Consider the following 24,725-nt stretch of genomic DNA (forward strand, 5'->3'; position numbering starts at 1 on the left):
CTGCGACCTTCTCAGACGTTCTCTCTGCCACACCTATTCTCTCTGTTCCACCCTGCCAGATGTCTCCTCAGCCAAAACGTTCCATCTTCTCACATGTCTCCTCTGCCAAACCAGGGATCTGGTCACATGGCTCTTCTGCAAAACATTCGATCTCGTCAGATGTGTCTTCTGCCAACCATTCCATCCTGCCAGATGTTTCTGTGTTACCGTGGGTGGCTAGTCAGACAGGAGCAGCACAGGAGAGGGCCACACCCACACCCCATTAGACATGTCAGGCGACCAGGAGGTGACGGGTCAGGCCGCCGTTAAACTACCTCTCTCAAATAACAAATGATTGCCGGGAGCCGGCGCCAGGGACAGGCAGTCCCCCAGACAGACAGAAACCCCAGAGGGTGGCTATTAGCAGCTCCCTGAGAAGATCTCAGGGGGCTGGTGAGGGGGCTCACACTTGCGTACTCACAGGCAAACCGGCCAGGTTTCACTGTCCTATGGCCCTCCCTGGGCAACATCTGACTGCGGAGGGAGGCACGCCTCAAGTGAGCGCCCCCGTGACTCCAGGAAACACGCCACGCCTTCGGTCCCTCCCAAGTGCCAACAGGCCACCACCCATGTGGACGGCCTGCCCTGCGAAAAGGCTCAGGGGAGAAAGCGATGCACCCCCTGGGTCCTGGAAGCCTGCCAGTGTGTGAGACCTCACCTCAAAGGTCGAACGAAGCATGCCCCTGACCTCTCCAGTTGCCCATGTGGCCCTCTTCTAAGTATACCTTACTGCTTCGCCTTTCTGCTCCGGTACTATCTGGGAGACAGGCACTCCCATGCTCAAACTGGCCTTGGTCTCTCTCATGCCCCTCAGTCAAACTCCCTCTGACGAGGCGAAAGCTTGGATTACTGCACGTAGGCCCCTACGGATCCACTGCTGCTGCCTTCCCTACTGCCAAACGCTCCATCTTGGTGGATGTTTTCTCTCCCAAATGTTCCCTCTTTCCAGATGTTTCCTTTGAACGCCACACACTCTTCCTAGGCATTCTGTATGCCCACCATGGAATCTGCTCAGAGGTTCCTTCTGCCCACCATGTGACCTGCTTAAGGGTTTCTGCTGTCGACCATGTCATCTTCGCACTTGGGCCTTCTGCCAAACGTGCAATCTACCTGAGTGTTCCTTCTGCCAAACAGCCAATTGTGTCCACTCCTTCCCCAGAGAAGTGCTCAGTATTGTCCGGCGCACTGTGGGCCCAATACTTCCTCTTCCCAGATGTCTCTCGGGCAGGCCTTGCAATCTGCCTAAAGCATCCAACTGCCGATCCCACAGTCTTCTCATGGGTTCCCTTGCCCCGCCAGCCCCCCTGCAATCTTCCTACCCTAAGGTTTCCTCCTGCTGACCGTGAGATATTCATAGCCATTCCTTCCAAAAACACTGCAGTCTGCTTAGATGTTCCCTCTGCCAGACGCTCAGGGCTGTCAGATGTTCCTTTCCCACTCCATCTCATTGGATGATCTTCTGCCATACATTCAATCCTGTCAGATGTCCCTCTCAGTCACACGTGCAGAGTGGGGCCCAAGAGGGTTCCCCACCACCAGAAAACATCAGGTGGCCGCGAGGTGATGGTCAGGTGGTCGTGAAGTGGACTCTTTAGAGAAATCACTGGTCACACGCGGCGCCAGGGAAAGGCCCCCCCCCCCCCCCCCACTCCCTACAGCTGTCAGGAACGCCGGAAGCCTCTCCGGCAGACCTCAGGTGTCAGGCGAGTGGGCTCTGGTACGTACTCTGAGAGGCAAACTGGCGGGAGGTTCACTGCTCTAGGACCTTTACTCCTGGGCACATTCCTCTGCTTACAGGAGGAATGCCTCAAGTGAGCACGCGAACAACTCCAGTGAGCACATGGCACCTGCGCCGCCACCCCCACCCCCCCCACAAGGTGCTGACAGGCCACTGAGCCAGTGCACAGCACCCCCCTTCCCCGCCAAGGGAAGCATCAGGGGACTGGCAGCGACGCCGCCAATGGGGGAGACCCTGAGTCCAAGGTCAAGCCCTGCACTCCACCTCTCAGGTCACTGCCCACCTGGGCCTCTTCCAAGCCTCCTTGACTTCCTTTGGCTCCTGCCACGATACCATTTCAGGAACTTTTGCCCCTGCTCTTAGCGTGCCTCGGTCTCTCCCTCTGCCTTGTGCCCCTCGGTCAATGACTTTCTTCTCAAGAGGCAGGAACCGAGATTGCTGCAGGCCCATACGCATCTGCCTCCGCTCACGGACCCACTGCCAAACGTGGAATCTTGCCTGATGTGTCCTCTCCCAGACATGCTACCTCTTCAGATGCTTCTTTCGCAGGCCATGCACTTCCACGCTTCCTACGTTTTCCTCCCCACTGCCATGCCATCGGCTGCAACTTTTCTGCTGTCCGCCATTCACCCTTCTCATGTGTACCTTCCGCCACACGTGCAATCTACCTAAGCATCCCTTCTCCAAAACACTCCACTCTGTCCCTTGTTCCCCCTGACAAGCATCCCATCTTCTCAGGTGTTTCTCCTGCCACATATTTAATTGTCTTCATATGTTGCCTCCCCAGGCCTTGCATCCTTCCCAGCTTGTCCTCCCGCCCACCCCACAATCCTCTCAGATGCTACCGCCGCCCACCGGGCAATCTCCCAAGGCACTCCTTCTGCTGTCCGTCCAACGTTCTCAGGTCTTCCTTCTTCCCAGTGTGCAAATCTTCCTGGATGGGCCTTCTGCCACACGTTCACGTCTGATCTGGCAGGTGTTTATTCTGCCAAACATGCAATCCTGTCAGACGTTCCTGTCACTCACAGTAGCTGGTGTGACGTGAGCATGGTACCAGGGGGTCCCCCTACCTCCATCAGGAATGTCAGACGACCATGAGGTGACTGTCGGGCTGTTCTTGAACCCTATCTATGGAGGAAAACCACTCACGACCAGCCAGTGCCAAGGAAGGGCAGGCTCCCAATGGACGGAAGCGCAGGAAGGTGGATATCAGCAGCCTCCCCCTAAGATCCCAGGAGTCAGGTGGGTGGGCTCACACAGGATCCCCTGACAGCTACACCGGCGGGGTTGAGCAGCTCCATCCCCTTCCTCTGAGAACACTCGACGGGTAGAGGATGTACACCTCAAGTGAGCACACCTAAGGCTCCAGGTATGGCACTGCAGCTGTCACACCCCCCGCCCACAGGCTGACAGGCCGCGGCGCCAGTCAACAGCCCTGCCCAAGGGAAGGATCAGTGGAGAGGCAACGATGCCACCCCCAAAGCCTGCCAATGGAGGAGACTCCAAGTCAAAGGTCAAACCCTGCACTCCATCCCTTAGGTTGCCCCCTTCGCCCTCTTCCAACTGTATCTTGCTTGCGTTCCTTCCTGCTCCAAAGTGTTGAAGCAGCTTTCACTCCTGCTCTTCACCTTGCCTTCCTCTTACACGCCAGGGCCAACTTCTCAGGGGGCTTTTTGGGCAGTCTGTCCTGCCGCCTGCATAGGGCCTCATTCTGTGGCCCTTTGGGACCCCATCTACTTGCTTATTTCCAGTCAGCGCCCCTCTGGGAAGAGCGAAGATTCTTCCTTCACACCAGGCGCATTTTCACCCCAAGCCACAGGTGCTCCAGAGGTTACTACCTTTCTTCAGGTAGGCATTAAACATGGCCCTCTTGAGTGTGAGGGCAGCTCCTTTGGCGAGCGCAACAAGGCTTTCCGTGAGTCTTCCTCTCTCACTTCCTCCTGCTTCAGCCTGTAGCCTGTTTCTCTACTCACAGGCACGCCCTTCTCCAGATGCTTCCAGGCCTTCTAGGTCCTATCTGAAGGGAGAAATTTCCAGCCCCCTTGCAGCAGCTAGCTGAAAAACAGGCTCCTCATCTAGTATGAGAATCTAGGAAACAGGAATCAGACAGCGGAGATTATCATTGTCTTGCTGGAATGCTCTCAGCCACAGTCACTCTCACGTCACGGAGACAAGGACAGAGACCAGACCAAGGCCGCAGGTGCAACAGATCCATAGCACCGAGACAAAGGCTGATCCCAGGCTAACACACGACTGTTAGACCAGGGATGTAGGCAAGGCCAGGGTACACGGTAACACCAGTTCATTCCGGGCTCCCAGGGATGAACGGGCCTCCCCTGACCCCATTCACTCCAGCACCTCCTCTCTTCTCCAGTGAGTGATCATGACAAGATGGGACCGGGGTTAGTGGGGACACAGTAAGGCCGATACTTCCCGGAGCCCTAAGGCCAAATTGGGGATGCCGTATTCAGGATCCTAGGAAAGTTAAGAGAGCCCAAGCATGTTGGAGACAGTCCTTGTAAGCCGCCAGAAACATTCTCCAAAGGGGACCCGAGAAAGAAATGCCATGCAGTTTGAAAGGTTGTTAAGTCTATTAAATGCTTCCAGAATGGACGCTTTATCAGAGGCGGTCAGGACTATTTGCTTACGTGTCATCTCTGACTGCTTTCATGCTGCTATGGCAGGCTTCAGCAGACACAATGGCGACCACGATACCTATGAGCGTTTTCCACCTGGCCCTTTACAGGAATAGCTAGCCAATCCCTGCATCGCGCCATGACCAGAATGCCCTAATACTGACTGCTCATCTTCTGACTCTCCTGCTCAAAAGCTTCCCATGAATCTCTGCAGGAAACCTGGCTGGCTCCCTATCCATGGCCATTGTTTCTTCTCACTGGAGAAACACAATTTTATTTGGATCTTTATCATTTCCCCAGATCCAAAAGTAGAAATAATCATTCTAAGCTCATCACAGGAATCATAATGTATTCACAAACCTCATTCGTTATAACATGCCTGTAGAGGAAAAATATAACTCACTTACTTAAAATTATTTATTCAAAAATATTTTTTAAAATTGTAGGCAACAAAATTCAATAAAGGATTGTTTTTAAGACAATAGGTTTTGAGATTATAAACTATCTACAACTAAATTCTTAACTGTGAATACTAAACTATTCAAAGAAAAAATTTTATATAAATACAAACATATTTACACACACACGCACAGCCACATAGACATACCACTGACACACTAAATTTCTTTTTTGTGATCGAAACTCCATAATCTTATGCTAGCACCACCAAGAGTAGCTTAGTATTAAAAGTCTTACCTGGATTGCTGTTTTGAGGACTTTTAGTATCTTTATTTCAGATTCCAAACATTCTTGGTAAATGCTACGTATCAAATATGTAGTAAATTGAAGTATTATTTCAACACTGATATTAAAAATTTACCCAATGTGTTAAATTCCTAGGGTATTTCAGACAGTGTCAGGGTAATATCAGAAATCTACTTATTCCACAGACTTCTAATTTATTAGCTCTATGCGCTTATTAAGCTTCAAATTAAAGAAGAAAGTAAAGTGAAATACTCATGAATTCAGGGCAGTATACCTCAGGAAATTAACTAGAGTTAGCTTGACATAATGGAAAATGTCCTGATCTCGTAAGTTCGAGTTCTGTAACCAACACCTATTTGTTCTTCAACAAGTTGCTTCTCTTAGGCTCAATGTCTTCTTCTAAAATGAGGGTTTTAGTGCCTTATTTCGGAAGGTTATTACAAAGTTTTAACAACGTAACATTTGAAAAACTGCTCAAAGAAATAGTAATGGAATACTTAATCTTGAACCTTATAGCTGAAACTATTTTAAAATCCCAAATAAAACCCAATGTGTTGGCCAGGTGCAGTGACTCGCCTGTAATACCAGCACTTTGGGAGGCTGAGACAGGAGGATCACTTGGGCTCAATACTTCAAGACCAGCCTAGGCAACACAGGGAGACCCTGTAACTACAAAAAGTAAAAGATATATTATAAAAAAACCAATGTGTGTTTCTTCATAGGAACTAATATTCAAATGTTGTAGTTTTCAGAAACTTATTAAGTCCTACTTTTGGTTATTAGATGTTCCATTTTTTTGTGGCTTGTGATTCAGGACATCTAGGCTATTTGATAATAAAATTTATTTATAAATTAATTCATCAAATTAGATAACATGATTATCCCCTATTTCTGAGCTCATCAATCACACCCAGGGCAGAAAACTAATAGATGTCAAGACCTGGCTTGGACTCCTACTTTTCTTTACTGATCTCCTCGAACTCTGAACCAACAAATCTTTGTTACAATGATGCTTAAACCCCAGTTATTTTAAAATATTTTCACTCAGGGAGCTTGAGCTTCCAAATATGAAAAACTGACCCTTACATATGTCAATGTTAAAACAAATGGATTTCAAATATTTTGAAAATAACATTGGTTGATCTCTACCTTGTTTTTCACTTCGATGTCTGGGTTGTGTGAAAGCAGTTTTGCTATCATTTGTATATTCTCACTATAGACAGCGTTGTGGAGAGCAGTGTTGCAACAGACATCTACAACATTTGGATCAGCACCAAAGTCGAGAAGAATAGTTGCAAAAACATCTTATTGGCATTGAATAACCTATCAGTATTAGTCCAAGAAATTGTAAGTTCTAAAAAATCAAAATACACATTCCACAGGTTTCACAAACTAGTTATATTTCGGTGAGATAAATTCATTTTTATTCTGTGTATTTCAGCCAAATTCATCTCATGCTGAGAAAATTGGCCACTATGTACCTTTATCAGAGGTGCCCTGTTTTCACCGTCACAGATGTTAAGCTGGCACTTTCTATGTGCCAGAAAAGCTACCACTTCTGGAACATCACTGGCACAGGCCAAATGTAGAGCAGTCCTACAAGACTGAAAGAACTTTTCAGGGAAGCTTAGCCCACTATCTCAAGACATACATACATGATTCATGTAATTGTAAACATTAACTAGCATGCTCTTCCTCTGCCTTCAAAACATCTAATTTGCCCCTGAAGAAAGTGCAACACTTATTAGCTCATATTAGTCACTATACTAATAAAAGAGTAGCCCATTTGACTAGAAAGTGCTTGGCTTTTGGATTCGGTTCAACTTGAGCTTGAATACTACATTAAAGTCTTTCACTTACCAGCTATCACTTAACCTTTCTGTGCCTCAATTTTCTCATCAATAACGTGGAGATGAATATAGTAGTTATCTCACAGGACATCACTATGATGCCTAATTCAGAATCTATGCTAAGTATTTGTAACTGTTCCTGGCACAAATAATGGCTCAGTAATTGTTAGATATTATAATTATTACTACTACTTAATGAAGATAACATTTTCATTAAGTAAAATGGTACAATTATACCTCCTTTGAGGTATGTTTCAAAGGTTAGAGATAACACTGTATTTCAACAATTCTAAGGTGCACAGTTTCTCATATTTTAACATATCTGATGTTGAAATCCTATTTATAATTCATTATTTTTACTATATTTGGCAGCATTTAAACATTCTTTTATTGACACATAAAATAGAGGCATCACATAATCCATGGTGACATTGAGTAGAATACAGTATACACAACAGGACAATAGCAGTCCTAGTCATATGACTAACATTTAAATCAATTTTAGCTCTTAAAAGTGCTATGGAAAAAAAGGGGTTGAAACATCGAAACAAATTTTTAAAACACAGTAATTTTTACTTTAATTTTTTGAAAACTTTAAGCCAAAGGAAAGTCAGGATTCAAATGAATAAGAATGGCTCATTTTATTCAGTAGATTTACAGAATGTATGCAAATTAGTATTTAGATGTGTAGAATTCATATAACGTATGAGATTAATATTATCATTAAGACAGTTATAAATTTCCAAAATGGCATAAGTTTACTTTACCAGAAGTTAAAGACTATACCCCAACAGAAAGATCCTATGATCATCTACATTTGAGAAATATTGTAAAACTGTGAATCATTTGTTCAGTATTCAAGAAATGTCTTGAACTTTGCCTATTCCCTATTTGAAAATACTTTTTTGTGGCAAACATTACTATTTGAGGAATTAAAACTTCAGGAAAACAATTTTTAAAGCTTTCCAATAAAGGTGGAGGTTTCCTCCAGGTGACACAAAGTTGCCTGATTCTATCAATGGTCCGAGGATCCCAGATGCCAAAGTCAGGCCCTCCTGCTCCAAATAAGTCGCTAAGGAAATAGGCTCTAAATTAAAATAGTCTGGCTTCAAATGAACTTCGATTGCTTATAAATAATTGAATGGTCCATGGGATTTCTTCTACACAAGATGACAGAATTTTCTCTTAGCTGTTAGAAAGTTCAGTATGAAATTTTATTCTCAATTATAATGATAATCCTAAGACCCCAATGCACATCTACTTCTTCAAATGCATTAATCCATTTTTATTCTGGTATCTATTTCCATTGCTACTTAAAATTACTTACTATTTTTGGCAAAATATCAAAACTACAAATACAATGACTTATCAATAAAAATTCTACCCTATCTACATGGATTATTTTGACATAATAAAAGCCACTAAATCACTTTGATTTTAAGGGACAATGCTCAGGAGAAAGATGTTTTCTGCAATATTCATAACCTATCCAAATATAACAACGATTAACCTAAAAAGGCTTATAAGCATTCTAATGAGATGATTATTTATGGCATAAAGAAAAATAGTTGTTTTAAAAAACAACTTCTAAATTCTAAAAGTCAACTCCATTATTAAGGGATTAATATACAGACTACATACTATAATTATCAACTGTCTGAAAAACCTTGAAATCTTTACAATACAACAGGAATTGTTAACTAAAATATTTACAGAGGTAAAGGGTGTGACCCGAGTAAGTGCAGTACCTAGGTGGGCACAGTGACAAACTAGAGAACATAGACTTACTTTGAAGCTACAGCCTCTTCATAACACACCAAACAGTAATATGGGCTCAAGGGAAACTAGAATTGATTGTTTAAGAGGAGCCTGAAATACAGATTTTTGCATGTCTCCTAAATTTTACATGTTGATTCAATTTATGCCGGCCAATTTTGCTGTGTTGTTTTACAGTAGGTTAGAAATAATGTATGGCTGTAATCCCAGCTACTTTGGAGGCTGAGGCATGAGAATAGCTTGAACTCGGCAGGCAGAGGTGGCACTGAGCCAAGAACATGAGACTCTCAAAGAAAGAAAGAAAAAAATGTATATAAATCAACAAACAGATAAAATGGTTCTCTTCACTTCTAAAGGTGCTAAAAGTCCACAGAATACACTAATCCACAAATTTATGACTTCCATTATATGGACTCTTCTTAATACAATAATATTTTAAGCACTGCTGAAAAAAACAAATTGCATGTATCTCTCATTGTTTCCTAAATATATTTTAGTATAATAGAATTGATTGGTAAGGGGCATAAACATTTTCTAAATGTGCTACTTACCACCAAATTGTCTATTTAAAAAGTCATCAGCAACTTAAACTTTAAGCAGTAGTGTAAATATCACTGCTCTTCATCCTTACAAACTTTGTAGCTAGAAAACAGTATTTCATTCTGCTTTTAAATTAAATTCCTTCTCTTACCAGGAACACTAATTTTTCCTATGTGCATAAATCACTTGCAGATCTGAAAAAAAAACTTTGCCCAATTTTAGAGTTCTTTTCACGTCGATCTGAAAGAATTATCTGTAAAATAAAGATCTATTTCTGGTATAATATGTACACACACACACGGTAAGTATTTTACAAGTATGTTGTCTTTTGCTTTTTGTCATATACAGACTTAATTTTAATTTTGCTAAATTAAATCTTCGGAATGCTTGCTTGTGAGGTTCTTAGGAAGGTCTTTGTTAACATCACAATCTATCTAAATAAATAGGCATTTGTGTTTTCTTCTGGTATTTTTTATAATTTTTTATAATTTTGTATATTTAAATTTTTTAATCTAAATTCCATGAGGAACTCGTTTTGTTGACATAAAAATCTAGCTAGTTTTCTCCACAAGGCAGGCATTTCATTTATAAACATAATTCATCTTTTCCTACTTGTATAAAGTCTCACCATTACCATGTTATAAATTCTTACACATATTTGGGTGTTTCTGGATTTTCTATTCTTCTGCATTCATTTACCTGTCTTTTCAGCATTAGCAAACTATTAGTGAAAATTGATAGCATATTTTGATATATAGAAGACTAAAATTTTAACTCCATTACAAAAATTTTCTTAATGCTATCACAATACTAAAAGCATGTGTATTTCAAAAATGTTAACTTTGATAACTTTATTTATGTAAAATTGATAGAGAACTCACACCTTGAGAAAAATGAGCCGTCTTATTCAAGAACATGAGCAATCTTCCCACTTCAAAGTTTCCTTCTAAGGTTCCTCAGCAAAGAACATGTTTACATAAGAATTCATTGATATAAAATATTGGATTTTACCCAAAATGTTCTTAGCCCAGAAGGCGATATATTATGGAAATTATTTCTTTCATTATGCTTTCTATAATGTATCTAACATTATATTTTAAACTGTATACATCAAAAATAAAACACTGTACATACTTTTATTAATTAAATCACTTTAAAATTCTCTCTGAAGTGCTCTGTAAGAGGAACTGTGGGTGAGTCAGAAACCAGCTAAAGTTTTGGGTTTATTTTGCTGCTCATAAAGATGGCCTGGACCCTCCGCCTCCAAGACGTCCACATCCCAGGCGAAGCGGAGCCCGTCCGGGAAGAAAGCCCAGCGTCCTGGGCACCAGAACGGCCCGCCCCGCACACCCATTCTTTCCATGCCTCCCCTCGCCCCCACTCCCCAAGCCCCCAACTCTGAAGGGGGTGCTTCTCCCCACCTGCCCACCTCCTCCCGCAGCCCGCAGCCCCCGACACCTGTTCTTGTAGGTTTCAGACCTGTCCTTTACTCTTGAGCAGGAGGCTCCGCTGCAGCTTCCACACGTTCGTTCCCCTGGACGCAGCTTTGTGGATCTTCCCGAGATCCTCATCTGGGGTCTAGTACCAGACGTCAGTAAAGATATAGTTACCCAAATTGCTCAGGGGTACCTGGCCCCTGTGGCTCTCCACAGCCACTATCTTTGTGGCCCCGCTACCAGCTTCAGAGAGGCCACAACTTGCCCTCGCCCTTCCCCCTGCCCAACCCCCACCCAGCCCCCACCCAGCCCCCACCAGGCCCAGCAACAGAGAGCAAGGTGGGCTGGCCCCGACCTCAGACAGGCGCACTCCAACCTCTCTGAAGACTTGGCAGAAGTTGGAGAAGACGGGGCATCTCCAACCTCTAAGAAGACCCGAAGAGCCGTTAGGTGCCAGTGCGCATGCGCACCTCAACCAGCTGCCCCCTGGTGCCCCCCGCGCTAAGCGAGAATCTGCGCATGGCGGAAAAACCGCCCCTGAGCCACGTTCTCGCGGCACCACGTGCAGGTGGCGGCTGCCGCAGAGGGGCCTGTGGGCTGGCGGGGCTCCCCAGAACGAAGGGCTGGGCCAGGCCTGCCCCAGGGCCCGCTTGACTGCACCACCCCCTTCTTGCTCCTGGACAAGCGCCCAAAGCGAGGGATCCTGGCGCTGGGCACTGTGCAGCCACTGGGATGGGGCTGAGCACCAGCTCCCGCCCTCCTACAGCTGCTGGGCTGACCTCCTGAATAAGGTGTCCGGCAGCATCTGGCCAGGGGTCCATGCCCCTGGTGGCGGGCAGGGTGGCTGATGCACACCACATGCAACCAAGTGTCTAAAGTTATCACTGTTTCCCAAAAGATAAATAAATTGACATTTAGGGTCAACATGGAATACTAAGGATAGTTGAGACATAAAGTCATCTTAAGCAAGGCTGCTTCCCTTAATCGCATAAAATCAATCACTAAGGCCACTACACGTAAGTCAGAGTTTGAATTCAATCTTTTTTCATGTTCTAGTCCACTGTTCCATTTTATCATCAATAAAGCAGACTTCTGAGGAAAATATCACAATATGCGCCAGTATGTTAAATATATGTTACCAGAATTCTACTTAACACCAAATATCTGTACTCTGTTTCCAACTGTTTTATTCTACTAAATACACAGTCAGTGGCTAATACATAGTCTGGGTTTTACTGCTTTCCACATTAGTTGCTCCCTCCCAGATCCCCCCCACCCCTACCCCAGCTTATGGTATACCCCTCTTTGTAACAGTAATCATGTGTTGGAGGAATCACTGTCTTAATGTTCTCAACTGTGTGTTTCAAAGAATAAAGACCCCATCTCCTTTGAGTTTCTGGAAATACTGTGGCACACAATAAGTATTTGTTCAAATTGGTGGGCAGCTAAGCCACATGATGGTATGTTTAAAATCACTTTAAAATTACAGTTCTTACAATATAATCCCATACACAGCTTGGCAACCCATTAGATTTATGCAATTTTACTGCATATACTTCCATCTTTTACATGTTTTCTTTGGATCATTTACATCATTAAAAATTACTTCCAAGTTATAACGGAAGTATTTCAGCTTAACTTCCCAAGGTTAATAGGTGTCCACTCTTCCCATTTTAACAATCCCATGTTTCTGCTGTTTATATTTGAATATTGGCAGTTCTCTCGTGCTGTGTTCCAGAAATATGAGACTAATTTTTGGAACTCAAAACAAATTTTTCCCATAGAAAAGTTAGAAAACAAAGAACAAAACACACAAAGGTCACCTGTGTTCCCACACCCATCCACAAAAGCTTGTTTAACACACTCCAATATAAAAGAACCTGGCCACACTGTGCCATCTTCTCTAGAAAACATGTCTTTTTCCAATTAGGTATGCCTGAAACACATTTCTCTTCCCTCTCCTCTTCCACAACCTAAGTGGTGAGGCTCCCTACATTCAGCCCTTCCCTCCTTTCCAGCCCTGTGCTTCTTCTCTAGGAACAGAGAGTGAAGTATAGTCCGGCAACAGATATTCCAGGTACAAGAATCAGAGAGGAGACATTGTTCCAGGGCATAGAAAAGAAACAGGAGAATTTATAGTGCTACAGTGGCTGTTCACAAGATCCCCAGGGGGCAGGCCCTGAGGTGCACCCAGCATTCTAAGGGAGACAGAGGCTCTAGCTGGGAGGCGGGAGCTCTAGGAGGCTCCTTGGACAGGGTGTGTTCTCATGCAGAAGCACATCATCACTCATTCATCCACCAGTAAACACTGAGAACATACAATCTCTTAGTACTGACTATATTCAGAAAATAAAATAGGCACACAGAATTTGCAGTCAATGGGGGCAGAACACATTACTCAAGTAACTCTCTCAAACATTTATCATTAAAAACTGAGATAAATTCACAGAAGGAAAGGAAAACAATTCTATGAGAGTGTGTGTAAATCATCTGTCCTAGCTTGAGAGATCAAGGCAAGATTCGCCAAGGATGTAATACTTAAGGTGAAATCTGAAAGATCAGGAAGAGAGAGGGGATGGAGAAGACAGGAGAACACTCTAGGCAGAGGGAACAGGGTGAAAAACGCCTGTGGAAAAAAAGAGACAATATTTTCCAGAGAGGAAGAAAGAACAGTCATGGAGAACAAGGCAAAGGGGGTGGTGGAGGATAAACAAAAACAGGCTGTCTCATAAACTCATTCTTTACATGTATTCAGTGAGAAGCTACCATATGCCGGACACTCTGTGAGGCCCTTGGGATGGAGCAGTACCTAAGACAGGCAGGACCATCCCTCCCACAGCACTCACAGTGCATGGGAAGGACAGACGAAAAAGTAAACAAGCAAGATAACGTCAAACAACGATGTACCAGTGAGCTGAATTTCTATGTGAGCAAAGTCCATGCACACAGATTATACCTACCCATAGAGCCTTATTTAAATGTTGCTGGTTGTGGCACACACCAAGATGCATGCCGGAATTGTTCCCAAAGTCAGATCGTACTTTTTTTATAGGCAAGGCACACCTGTGTCCATTTTTAAGACATATATACTAAATAACAGCCAGATAAAAGAATTTAGCCCTATGTCGATATCCCTTAGTACATGAAACATATTTGATGCATTTGTTTCTCATTTGACAGGATAGGGAAACTATCACCCAAACAATATACTTCAGCCAAAGGAGAAGGAAGGACTGGGAAAGCGTACCTTGAGATGTGTCACCCTGCCCCCACCAGCTCACACGCTTGCCTGTTCTCTTTCTCTCTCTCTCTCTCACACACACACACACACACACACACACACACACACACACTGCCCCCTCTAATCAGGCTACTTATTAAGCTGCTAGTGCTTCCACGCCATGCTGTTTCATGCCTCCATGCCTTTGCCTGTGCTGTCCATCCTGCAGTAAAATCCTCCCATGTGACCTCTTCAGCTCCTTGGGGTCCTGGTATCTAATTCACGCACGACATCCCGCAGGAAGCTGTTGCCTGAGTTGCTTGCTGCTAGTTGGGTTAGTTATTCTTACAAACTCTCTCCTACCAGAGCTCTTAGCACACAGTATTAAAATGTGTGTTCACATGCCTCCCACCATACTGAATACTTCAGCGGGGAAGCTGCCAGACAGTGCCTAGGACATAAGAGAGGGGCGCGAAGTTGGTCTAATAAATAAGATGAATAAATGAATGAACTAATAAACAAATGGCCTGATTTCACAATTCACAGCCTTTACTGGAATTCTGTCTACCACAAAAGAGTGAAGAGATCTTTCTATAAATTGAGACTGATGTTCATGCATCTCAGGGATTTAACCTCAATTCTGTCCTTTCCCACTCTGACACACTCCACTTGTCTCCCACGCCCACATCCTGTGCCTGAGGAACACACTCCACAGCTGAATCTGATGGAGGACCAAAGCTCCAGCAAAGCGGCCCTCAAGTAAATCCTGCTGCTCGCTCCTCCTGGCCTGGAGTCAGATATCCTGTGAGTGCCGAGGCCAGAGAAAATGGAAGGACAGAGTCAGATGGCATCAACCACAGTGGGGAGCACAGGTGAAAGATGTCTTGTGAAAGAGGGATGAAGAGAGGCTCTAGGACAAGGAGATCAGGGCTGGGGCACAGCTTCAGGATGTACGCTGAAGCAAGCAAGCTTATGCCAGGCTGCAGTGACAGAGAGGCCAAAAGCGCTCTCAGACCCTCCGCACCACACAGGTCCTAGGAAAAAGGCTCTGGTGGCTGCTTTTCAGAGGACACAATCCCCTGGGGAATTCTGAGGCCAGAAAAGACACATGGCTAATCATTTCCCCTGAGTAATCTTAAAACACATACATACACACAATAAACTTTGGAAACAGTTCTAAAACACAGCATGTTCTCAAAATCAAGAAAAAGAAACTGACTTGTACTTCCTCATCCTACCTCTCAAGAAAGATTCTGTCTGCTGATTATCTTTAATTCCTTTAACAGCAATAGTTTTACATTTCATAAAAAGAAATAAAGGGCAAAGTGCCTGTGACACATAGTGCGAATAAATTTCAGCCAAATGAAATTAGATTACTTAAAAACACCATGCTCAGAGTAGAACAGATACAGGTTCAAATCCAGTTTCCACTGTTTCCTAGCTATACCACAGGACCCCGGCCTTTTTGACACCAGGGACCAGTTTCGTGGAAGATAATTTTTCTTCATTGTTGGGGAGGATGGTTTTGGGATGATTCAAGCACATTACATTTACTATGCACTTTGTTGTTATTACATTGTAATATATAATGAAATTATACAACTCACCATAATGTAGAATCAATGGGAGGCATCAGCTTCTTTCCCTGCAACTAGACTGTCCCATCTGGGGGTGATGGGAGATAGTGACAGATCATCAGTCATTAGATTCTCATAAGAAGCACACAACCTAGATCCCCTGCATGCACCCACAAGCATGTTCACAACATGGTTCACGCTCCTGTGAGAATCTAATGCCATTGCTGATCTGACAGTAGGCAGAGCTCAGGCCGTAATGCGAATGATGGGGAGCAGCTGTAAACACACATGAATCTGCTCTAATGCCCACTCACCACCTCCTGCTGCACAACCAGGTTGTTAAAAGGCCAAGGACCAGGACCCCTAAGCTACATGGCCTCAAAATACATAATAACTCAGTCTCCACTTGTTTATTTATACAATGAGGTGCCACCACCTCTCCAGGAGTAATGCCGTCAGCAGGACACACAATCAGCTACCTCTCCCCTTCCACATGTTTTGATGCAGAATAAAAACCAAAGAGAAAGAATGGATGAACTAAGGCATAAAAGGCAGAGAAAAGGGAAAAAACCAATATTGAAATGATAGAACTTTTCAATTTTCTTTAGTTCTTTATGGATTTAAGGGAAAGGCACTCTTGAACAGATGACATCGGCGGCTCAGCAACTCCCCCTGTGGCTTGTCAGGAATGACCACCAGAAGAGAGTGTAGAAGCCACCTGGCAAAATCTCCTATGGCATCCAAAACAAAATGTCCCCTCAGCATCTATTTACATATTTCCAATGACAAATGCAATATTCCACAAATCACATTGTTAAATATTCTCACTGTAACTAAGGTCATCCTTCCTCGGACCATGTGTACCTTTTCTTATTTCATCAGGTGGTACTCTATCTCAGCACACCAAAGAACTACTCCCTTCCAACATGTGAAGGATCATGCCTCCCCCTCAACATCTACATCTCCTTCCTTCGAGGGCACCCTCTTTTGAAGGTCAATGTTCCTTTTGATCCTTCATTCTTAAAATTAAACCCAAAAAAATACAGAGGCATATAAACATCTATACATTTGCTTAAATGAGCAAATATACAAAACCCTTAAACCAACATTCAAGCTGTGCCTCAGTTTTATTTTAGTACTGATATTCCTCGTTACATCTCCCCTTATAATATTTATCTTTTATTCTTCAGCTTCAAGGTAGACTTACATGTCATAAAACTCACCTAATTTAAGTGTACAACTCAATGTGTTTTAGTGAATTGACAATGCAGTCCAGGTTTAGAATCCTCCCATCACCCCAAAAGTCCCTTCATTCCCATCCGCAGTTAATCCTCACTCCTATCTCTAGCCCCTGGGCAGCCACTGACTTACTTGCTGTCACTAGTTTTGTCATTTGTAGAAATTTCATATAAATGGGATCATATAAACTAGTCTGCTGTCTAGCTTCTTTCACCCAGCATGTGGAGTTGAGCATTTATCCATGTTGTGGCACGTGGCACATTCCTTGTCACTGTTCAATAGTATTCCACTGTGTGGATGTACCACAGTTCACTCATGGCTGACAAACGTTTGGGTTGTTTCCAATTTGGGCTATTATGAACAATACTGCCATAACCATTCACATACAAGTCTCCATGAGGATATGTTTCCATTTATTTTGGAGTAGAATACTCGGTTTTATGGTAAGTAGAAGTTTAACTTTTTAAGAAACCACGAACTCTTTCCCTCAGTGGCTGCCCCATTTTGTATTCCCACCAGCAACTTGTGAGGGTTCCACTTTCCCACAGCACCACCCACACTTGGTACTGCCACTCTTTCTGGGTGTGAAGTGGTATCTCACTGTCGTTTCTATTTGCATTTTGCCAGTCACTAATGATGCTGAGTATATCTTTTCATATGCTTACTTTGCATTTATATATCTTTTTGATAAAATGTTGATTCAAGTCTTTTGCCGTCTGCTTACTGGGTTGCTTATTTAGTTCTTTAAATATTCTGGGTACAATCCTTTATCAGATATGAATTTTTCAAGTATTTTGTCCTAGTCTATGGCTTGTTTTTTTTCATTTTGTTAATGGTGTCTTCTTCGGAAGAGTAATTTTTTTTTTATTTTAATGAAGTCCAAACTACTAATTTTCCTTTTATTTTGTCATATCTTCAAAAAAATAATGTCATATCTTTTAATGTCATATCTTTGCTAATCCAATGTCAAAAATATTTACTCCTATTTTTTCCTACAGGTTGTACAGTTTTTTCTCACTTGTAAGTTTCTGCTCTATTTTGAGTTAATTTCTGTGTATGTTCTGAGATGGAACTCAAGATTTATTACTTATTTGTTTGCATGTGTATATATATAATTGTTACTGCATCATCCGTTGAAAAGATAATCCTTTCCCCAGTGACTTGCCCTAGCACATTTGTCAACAATCTTTGACCATATTTTACTCAAGTAATTAACATGTCTATCTCTACACTATTAGCACACTGTCTTGATGACTGTAGCTTTATGGTAAGTTTTATAATGCGGTAGTGTAAGCCCTTCAACTTTTTTCCTCTATTTTTTTTTGAACTATCCTAGATACTTTGTGTTTCCATTTACATTTTAGAATCAGCTTGTTCATTTTGATAAAATCACTTGAAGCCAGGGGAGGCGGAGGTTGCAGTGAGCCGAGATCGTGCCACTGCACTGCAGCCTGGGTGACACAGAGCAAGACTCTGTCTCAAAAAAAAAAAAATCCTGCTAGAATTCTGCCAGGGATTACATTGAATCTATTGCTCAAATGTGGAAGAATTGCCATCTTAACAAGATTTGAGTCCTCCATAAATATGGTGTATGCCTCTGTTTATTTATTAATAGATCTTCTTTAATTTCTCTCAGCAATGCTTTTTATTTCCAGTGTAGCTCTTGCAATTCTTTTTAAAATTTATTCCTAAGCATATTGTTCTTTTTGATGCTATGGTGAACGGATTTTTTAAAATTTTAGACTATTCATTTCTTTTATATGGACACAACACTGATTTTTGCCTATTGATCTTACATCCTGTGATTTAACTACTTCTTTCATATTGTTTTGAATAAATACATCTCACTTGAAATGTTAAACTTCATGCCCTGCATTATTTTACTTCCCTTTTACACAAAAGCTATACCAAGAGGAAGGCAAACATTTCAACCACCTTTTTAGAAATGCTTTGGAACAATAATTCATAACAGGTCATTAATAAACAAACTTCATATATTTCATTATTGTGCTAAAGCAGGTTTAAAATTTCCACTTAGCAAACTTAAACTTATATATATATATTTTTTATTTTATTTTATTATTATTATGCTTTAAGTTTTAGGGTACATAAAGCTAGTAGAAAAAGTGACTGTCTGCCTCCTGCTCTTTTAAAAAATCCCTGTGGCAGGAGTCTACTTAGAATACAGATTTGCCAAATCCAAACCACCTTCGGTTTTTGTAAACAAAGTTTTCCTGAAACACAGCCATGCTCCTTTGCTTGCATATTGTGTATAGATACATTTGCACTATGACAGCAGACTGGAACAGCGACACAGACTGCAGGTCCTGCAAGGCTAACGGTTCAGTATCTGGTTCTTTACAAAGATAGTTTGCCAAACCTGCTCTCAGAAATGCTGGGTGAATATGGTGAGAGTTACATTCCTGCTTTGTTACTTAAGGAGAATTAATGTCTTAATATATAGTGCCACAGAGTGTTTGCATTCCCTTAAAATTTATATTTGAAACCTAATCCCCAATATGAGGATACCTGGAGGTGAGTCCTTTTGGAGGTGATTAGGTCATGAGGGCAGAACCCTCACAAGTGGAATTAGTGCCCTTAGAGAAGACACCCAGAGCTGTTCTGCCCCTTCTACCATGTGAGGTCAAAGAGAAGACAGTGACTATGAAGAAAGAAGCAGGCCTTTGCCAGACACCAAATTGCTCAGCACTTTGATCTTGGAGGGTCCACACTCCCAAACTGGGAAAGACAAATTTCTGTAGTTTCTCACGTAGTTTATGATATTTTGTTACGGCAGCTCAAACTAAGGCATATAGGATATTCTATTCCTAAATACTCTTTTCTTTGTCTCTAATACCTAAATTGTTCAATTTTTTTCCTCAAAAAATCTCAAAACTTACATGAAAATACAGACTAGGAAAAAGCACCGAATTCTAAAGTAGACTATAGATTAGAGGTAAATTATCCAGATATGGATCAGAAGAATAAAGCATACATATAAGCATTAAAGGGAGCTATAAAAATTAAGTTTATGTGTATTAAAATATTTTAATTTGCATATGGGTCTGTTATAGCACATGCCATTAACTACATTATGAACATCTCATAAAGAACATAAAGCAAAAACTATCATAAAGCAGAGACAGGCCAGAATGTAAAAACTGTTCAGTACTTGCAGAAGTCCAAATCCTTCATCTGAAATATTTAAACCCTGGCTGGTCAAAGAAATATATTATATATACCACGTAAAACTAGGCTAAAAGAAATAGATCATATTGTACATAAAAAATAACTGGACAATACGTAGTAATGCTCTAAGTCCCATCTTGTGTATTTGGGTGAAATTCTTAAGGTCTGACCCATTAAACATTTTTAATTACTACCAAGGCCTGAGTAGAAAGACAATGAGCATATACAGATAAGAAGAACATAAGAAAGAAAAAGTCAAACAGAAAAATATATATATATGGCTATAAACTAAAATAGAAAAGACATCAAAAAGAGATTAAAATATACACTTTTCAGCTGGGCGTGGTGGCTCACACTTGTAATCCCAGCACTTTGGGAGGCCAAGGTGGGTGGATCACCTGATGTCAAGAGTTCAAGACCAGCTTGACCAACATGGTGAAACCCCATCTCTACTAATACAAAATTAGCCAGGCATGGTGGTAGGTGCCTGTAATCCCAGCTACTCAGGAGGCTAAGACAGGAGAATTGCTTGAACCCGGGAGGCAGAGGTTACAGTGAGCCAAGATCATGCCATTGCACTCCAGCCTGGGCAACAGAGTGAAGACTCTATCTCAATAAATAAATAAATAAATAAATAAAAATACACTTTTCAAATTAATTATTCACCTGCTATTTATTGCTAACACAAGCAATTCATCCATATGGCAAATCTTATCTACCCTAATCTGTTCCATCAACAGTCAAATTCCAACACGGAGATTCTATTCTAAAAATCAGCAGCATATAAACAAGTAGCATTTTCTCCCTGAATACTTACTGTAAAAGAGTAACGTTAATTTTAAACAACCGTAAGTCTCTAGAGCAGCACTATCCAATATCATTTTCCGCAATGACAGAAGTGTTCTCTATTTGCACTGTCCGATGTAGCTGCTAGCCACATGTGGCCAGTGAGCACCTGAAATGTGGCTGGTGTGACTAAGAAACTGATTTTTTTTTTTTTTTTTTTTGAGACAGGGCCTCACTCCTGTTGCCCAGGTGGGAGTGCAGCGGCATGATGACAACTCACTGCAGCCTCGACCTCCAAGGATCAAGGGATCCTCCCACCTCACCTTTTGATTTTCTTGTAGAGACGAGGTCTCACTATGTTACCCAGGTTGGTCTCAAACTCCTGGGCTCAAGTGATCCTCCCGCCTCAGCCTCCCAAAGTGCTAGGATTACAGGTATGAGCCACTGTGCCCGGCCTGAGTTTTAAATTTTAATTAATTTAAATTTACACAGTCACATGTGGCTCAGAGCTGTCATACTGAACAGTGTAGGTCTAAATTATTATAAGGTTAACTTCACAGACTGCAATTGCCTTTCAGAAAAAGAAATAATTTCCTATTGCTAAACAAGAATTTACTAGCCTTCCAACTGAAAAGAATGATGTTACTTTTGCTTTCACCAGTAATATATAAATCCTCTGTTTACAGTAATCTAATCTAAACCTGATTAATAACTTTTTCATCAGATATTAACTGCACCATCACTGTGAACCTCTCATCTGTACAAGATTTTAAAGATAAGATCATAATGGTATAAAAATTGCTTCCTCTGAAACAACATCTAAATATTCTTTCTCCTCTTATAAATATTAAAATCAAAATATCAAAAACTTGTAAGTGTTGGTTTACAGAAGAGAAAAGTCATTACAGGCAGTGTCAATGGAAATTGAGAAGACTGCACATTACAACAGAGGGAGTGACTAACAGTGCCAAACACAGAAGATGCAAAATAGAATGAGACTGAAAGGCTAATAAAAGCCATATATCTGATTCCTTATGCAAAACTCTTACAGATATATGTGTTTCAGAATTCAGAAATATGGTGCACATGTCATATATCACAGCTCAGATACTGCAGAATACCCCAGTAGGGTCTGCTGGTACACCCTGTCCCTGAGTTTTCAACCAAGTACATTTGCCCATCTCTATTCCCAAATTTACATCTCTGGTCCAGCTACCTAGCTCCTACTGCATGATTCCTTAGCTACCTATCTCCTATTTTATGTCTCACAGATACCTTAAAGTCAGCCTTCACTTACTCAGCAAAAATTGAGTGTTTACTTCATACCAAGCACTGTTTAGGGGCTACATATTTACCACCTTGAAATACTCTACCCCTGAACAAGCTCCCCACTTTTAGGGCTCCCTACCTCAGAAAACAGTGCTTCCATCTACCCTGTTGTTCAAGCCAGAAACACAGGAGTCATCCTTGACACCTTATTTTCTATCTGTACTTTCCCAGCCATCACTCAGTCCTTTTAAATCTCTCTCCAATCTACTAACTTCACTCCATCTCTCCACTGCCATCACCTATAGACTATAAGTCTGTGGTTCTTAACAGGAGGCAATTTTGCTCCTCCAAGGGACATATGAAAATAACTAGATACATTAATGGTTGTTACAGTTCCAAGTGCTACTACCATCTAGTGAGTAGAAGCTAGTAATGCAACTTAACATCCTACAATGCACAGGTTAGTCGTAAATGTCAAAGAATCATCCATCCCAAAATATCAACAGTGCTGAGGTTAAAAACCTCTGCTTTAAGTAAAAGGAGGAATGATACATACCAATGATTTTAGTTTTGTATTTATGGCAATTCTTCTTTAAAAAGTAATCACAGCCAGGTACGGTGGCTCACACGGGTAATACTAGCAGTTTGGGAGGCCGAGGCGGGCAGATCACCGGAGGTCAGGCGTTCAAGAACAGCCTGGCCAGCATGGTGAAACACCATCTCTACTAAAAATACAAAAATTAGCTGGGCGTGGTGGCAGGTGCCTGTAATCCCAGCTACTCAGGAGGCTTACGCAGGAGAATCGCTTGAACTCAGGAGGTGGAGGTTGCAACGAGCTGAGCTCGTGCCACTGCACTCCAGCCTGGATGATAAGAGTGAAACTCCATCTCAAAAAAACAAAAAAGTTATCACAATTCAGAATTACTTTAATGTAATAAAATTCTACTCTGATACAATTATATCAAAGTGAAATACATATTTCTATGTGAACAAAGTAAATACTTACATATGTTCTCCACTCCTATTAGGATCATGATACAGCAGGAAATTCCACTTTGTACAAGAAAATGTAAGGCATGCCTGTAAAAAGGAAGAGCACAATTAGAAGACAGATACCCAGTCACAAACATCAAGTTAATGATTTAGGCTAAAGAATATTTATAGGAGCATTCCCAGACAAAAATAAAAAATAAAACCTCCAAGGCCTAAAATTCTGTGAACACCCAACAAAGGGGTCCCATACCACAGGCTCCAGAAGATCTGGGGGAAAAAAAAAAAAAATACCAAGCCCTAAAGCCATACACAGCACCGTCTCTTGGCTGAATGGAAGCTGTGCAGCATTACGTGGCTCAGGGATTACAGCTTTCTTCATAACTCAAGGCACAAAGATAAAAACAAACAGTAATTAGGATGAATTTCAGAACAGCACTGAGAGAACATCAGTTGTTCTCCCAAACTAATTTCTCCAATACCAGCCTTGTACTCTGTCTTTACCTTTTTAACAATGACTCAAAAAACAACAAAAACTATTAAATATTAGAATTTACTAAACAAAAAGGTACTCAAATCTATTCTCAACACACGATGACTCAAGTCAAACTTGCTTATATAAATCTAGTAATTCGTTAATTTGTTGTGATGTATCTACAAAATATTCTGGCTAACATGACACAATATTTTCTATTATTTAAATATTCTAAAAATCTGCCATTAAATGAGAGAACTAATTTCACAAAATTCAGGCAAAACACGGTTAGGATGTCTCTGATTAAAATAAATCAAAACTATCCCTGAGATTATACATATCTGTGCATGTGCACACAGACACACACGCACATATGCACACACACACTCTCTTTCAACTTTCCCCTTTGGTGACATGAACAATGTATAATAAAATTTTCAAATCATTATGTACAATTTACAGTATTAATAAGGATGTTAACCTATAATTAAAATTCTAAATTTAAACCTTATGGAATAACTGGCACCTTCAATGTAGAACATTTATTCAAAAATTTGAACACATTTTTCCACAGAAATATTATAAATAAGTAATAGGCTCCAAGGCAGGCCAGTAGAAGAAACTTATCTGATCCACTGTACAGAATAGGTCAGTCTATCTATTTCTCTCCCCCCAACACACATGTGTGCACACATACACACACACTGAGAACATAACATTGGCCTAGAGTACTATTAATCAGAGGGCTTTGAGGAAGCAGAAAAACCTAAATGAGTATAAATGGAAACAAAAGACAGCTTAAAACACAGAGTTAAAATACGCTTTTCAAAACTAATGATCCACCTTCTATTTATTGCCAACACTATCAGTTCACCAACAGCCCTTATGTGAAAATGCTGACAAGGACTGCTAGATACCTTTAAGGGCTTTTTAAATAGAGAGAACTCATTACAGGTACTTATCTTAAAGAAGGAAAAAACACTTTTGAGGACTCCAGGAGGAAAAATTTTCCTTTGCTATGAGTCAATTTCTTGGAACATAAGGGATATATCCCAAGTTTAGAAGCTAAGGATCTTATTTCTCAAGCAATGCTTTGGTGCTTTATTTCACCTTAAGGTGATGCCCCCTTTTTCTGGTGTCACCACTCAGAATATGTTTGGCCATCTTTGAGGTGCAGCATAATATCTGGACAGCCTCCTTCTGTGTAAGTCTTTGTTACTGCAACAATTCAAGTTTAGCAGTAGAGAGTGAATCTGCATT

At 41.6% G+C, this 24,725-nt stretch overlaps 2 long non-coding RNA genes across 4 annotated transcripts in view; both read right to left on the reverse strand.

The window, feature by feature from the left end:
- LOC131384272 (uncharacterized) overlaps positions 1-24,725 on the reverse strand; it is a 77,556-nt gene that overhangs the window by 23,869 nt on the left and 28,962 nt on the right. The window contains exons 1-2 of one of the 3 annotated variants that reach the window (XR_009214951.1): positions 11,076-11,187; positions 10,743-10,862 (exon numbers count right to left, since the gene is read on the reverse strand). This is a non-coding gene — a long non-coding RNA (uncharacterized LOC131384272). Of the gene's footprint in view, positions 1-10,742; positions 10,863-11,075; positions 11,188-24,725 lie in introns of those variants that run through there. The other 2 variants (XR_009214950.1, XR_009214949.1) reach the window with 2 other exon arrangements.
- LOC131384273 (uncharacterized) lies at positions 7,585-10,439 on the reverse strand. Its single transcript, XR_009214952.1, has 3 exons — positions 10,419-10,439; positions 8,757-9,030; positions 7,585-8,157 (listed from the first exon to the last, which is right to left on the reverse strand). It is a non-coding gene; the product is annotated as an uncharacterized LOC131384273 (long non-coding RNA).

Source organism: Hylobates moloch, unplaced genomic scaffold (assembly GCF_009828535.3).
Source record: "Hylobates moloch isolate HMO894 unplaced genomic scaffold, HMol_V3 SCAFFOLD_9, whole genome shotgun sequence".
NCBI classification, from domain to species: domain Eukaryota; kingdom Metazoa; phylum Chordata; class Mammalia; order Primates; family Hylobatidae; genus Hylobates; species Hylobates moloch.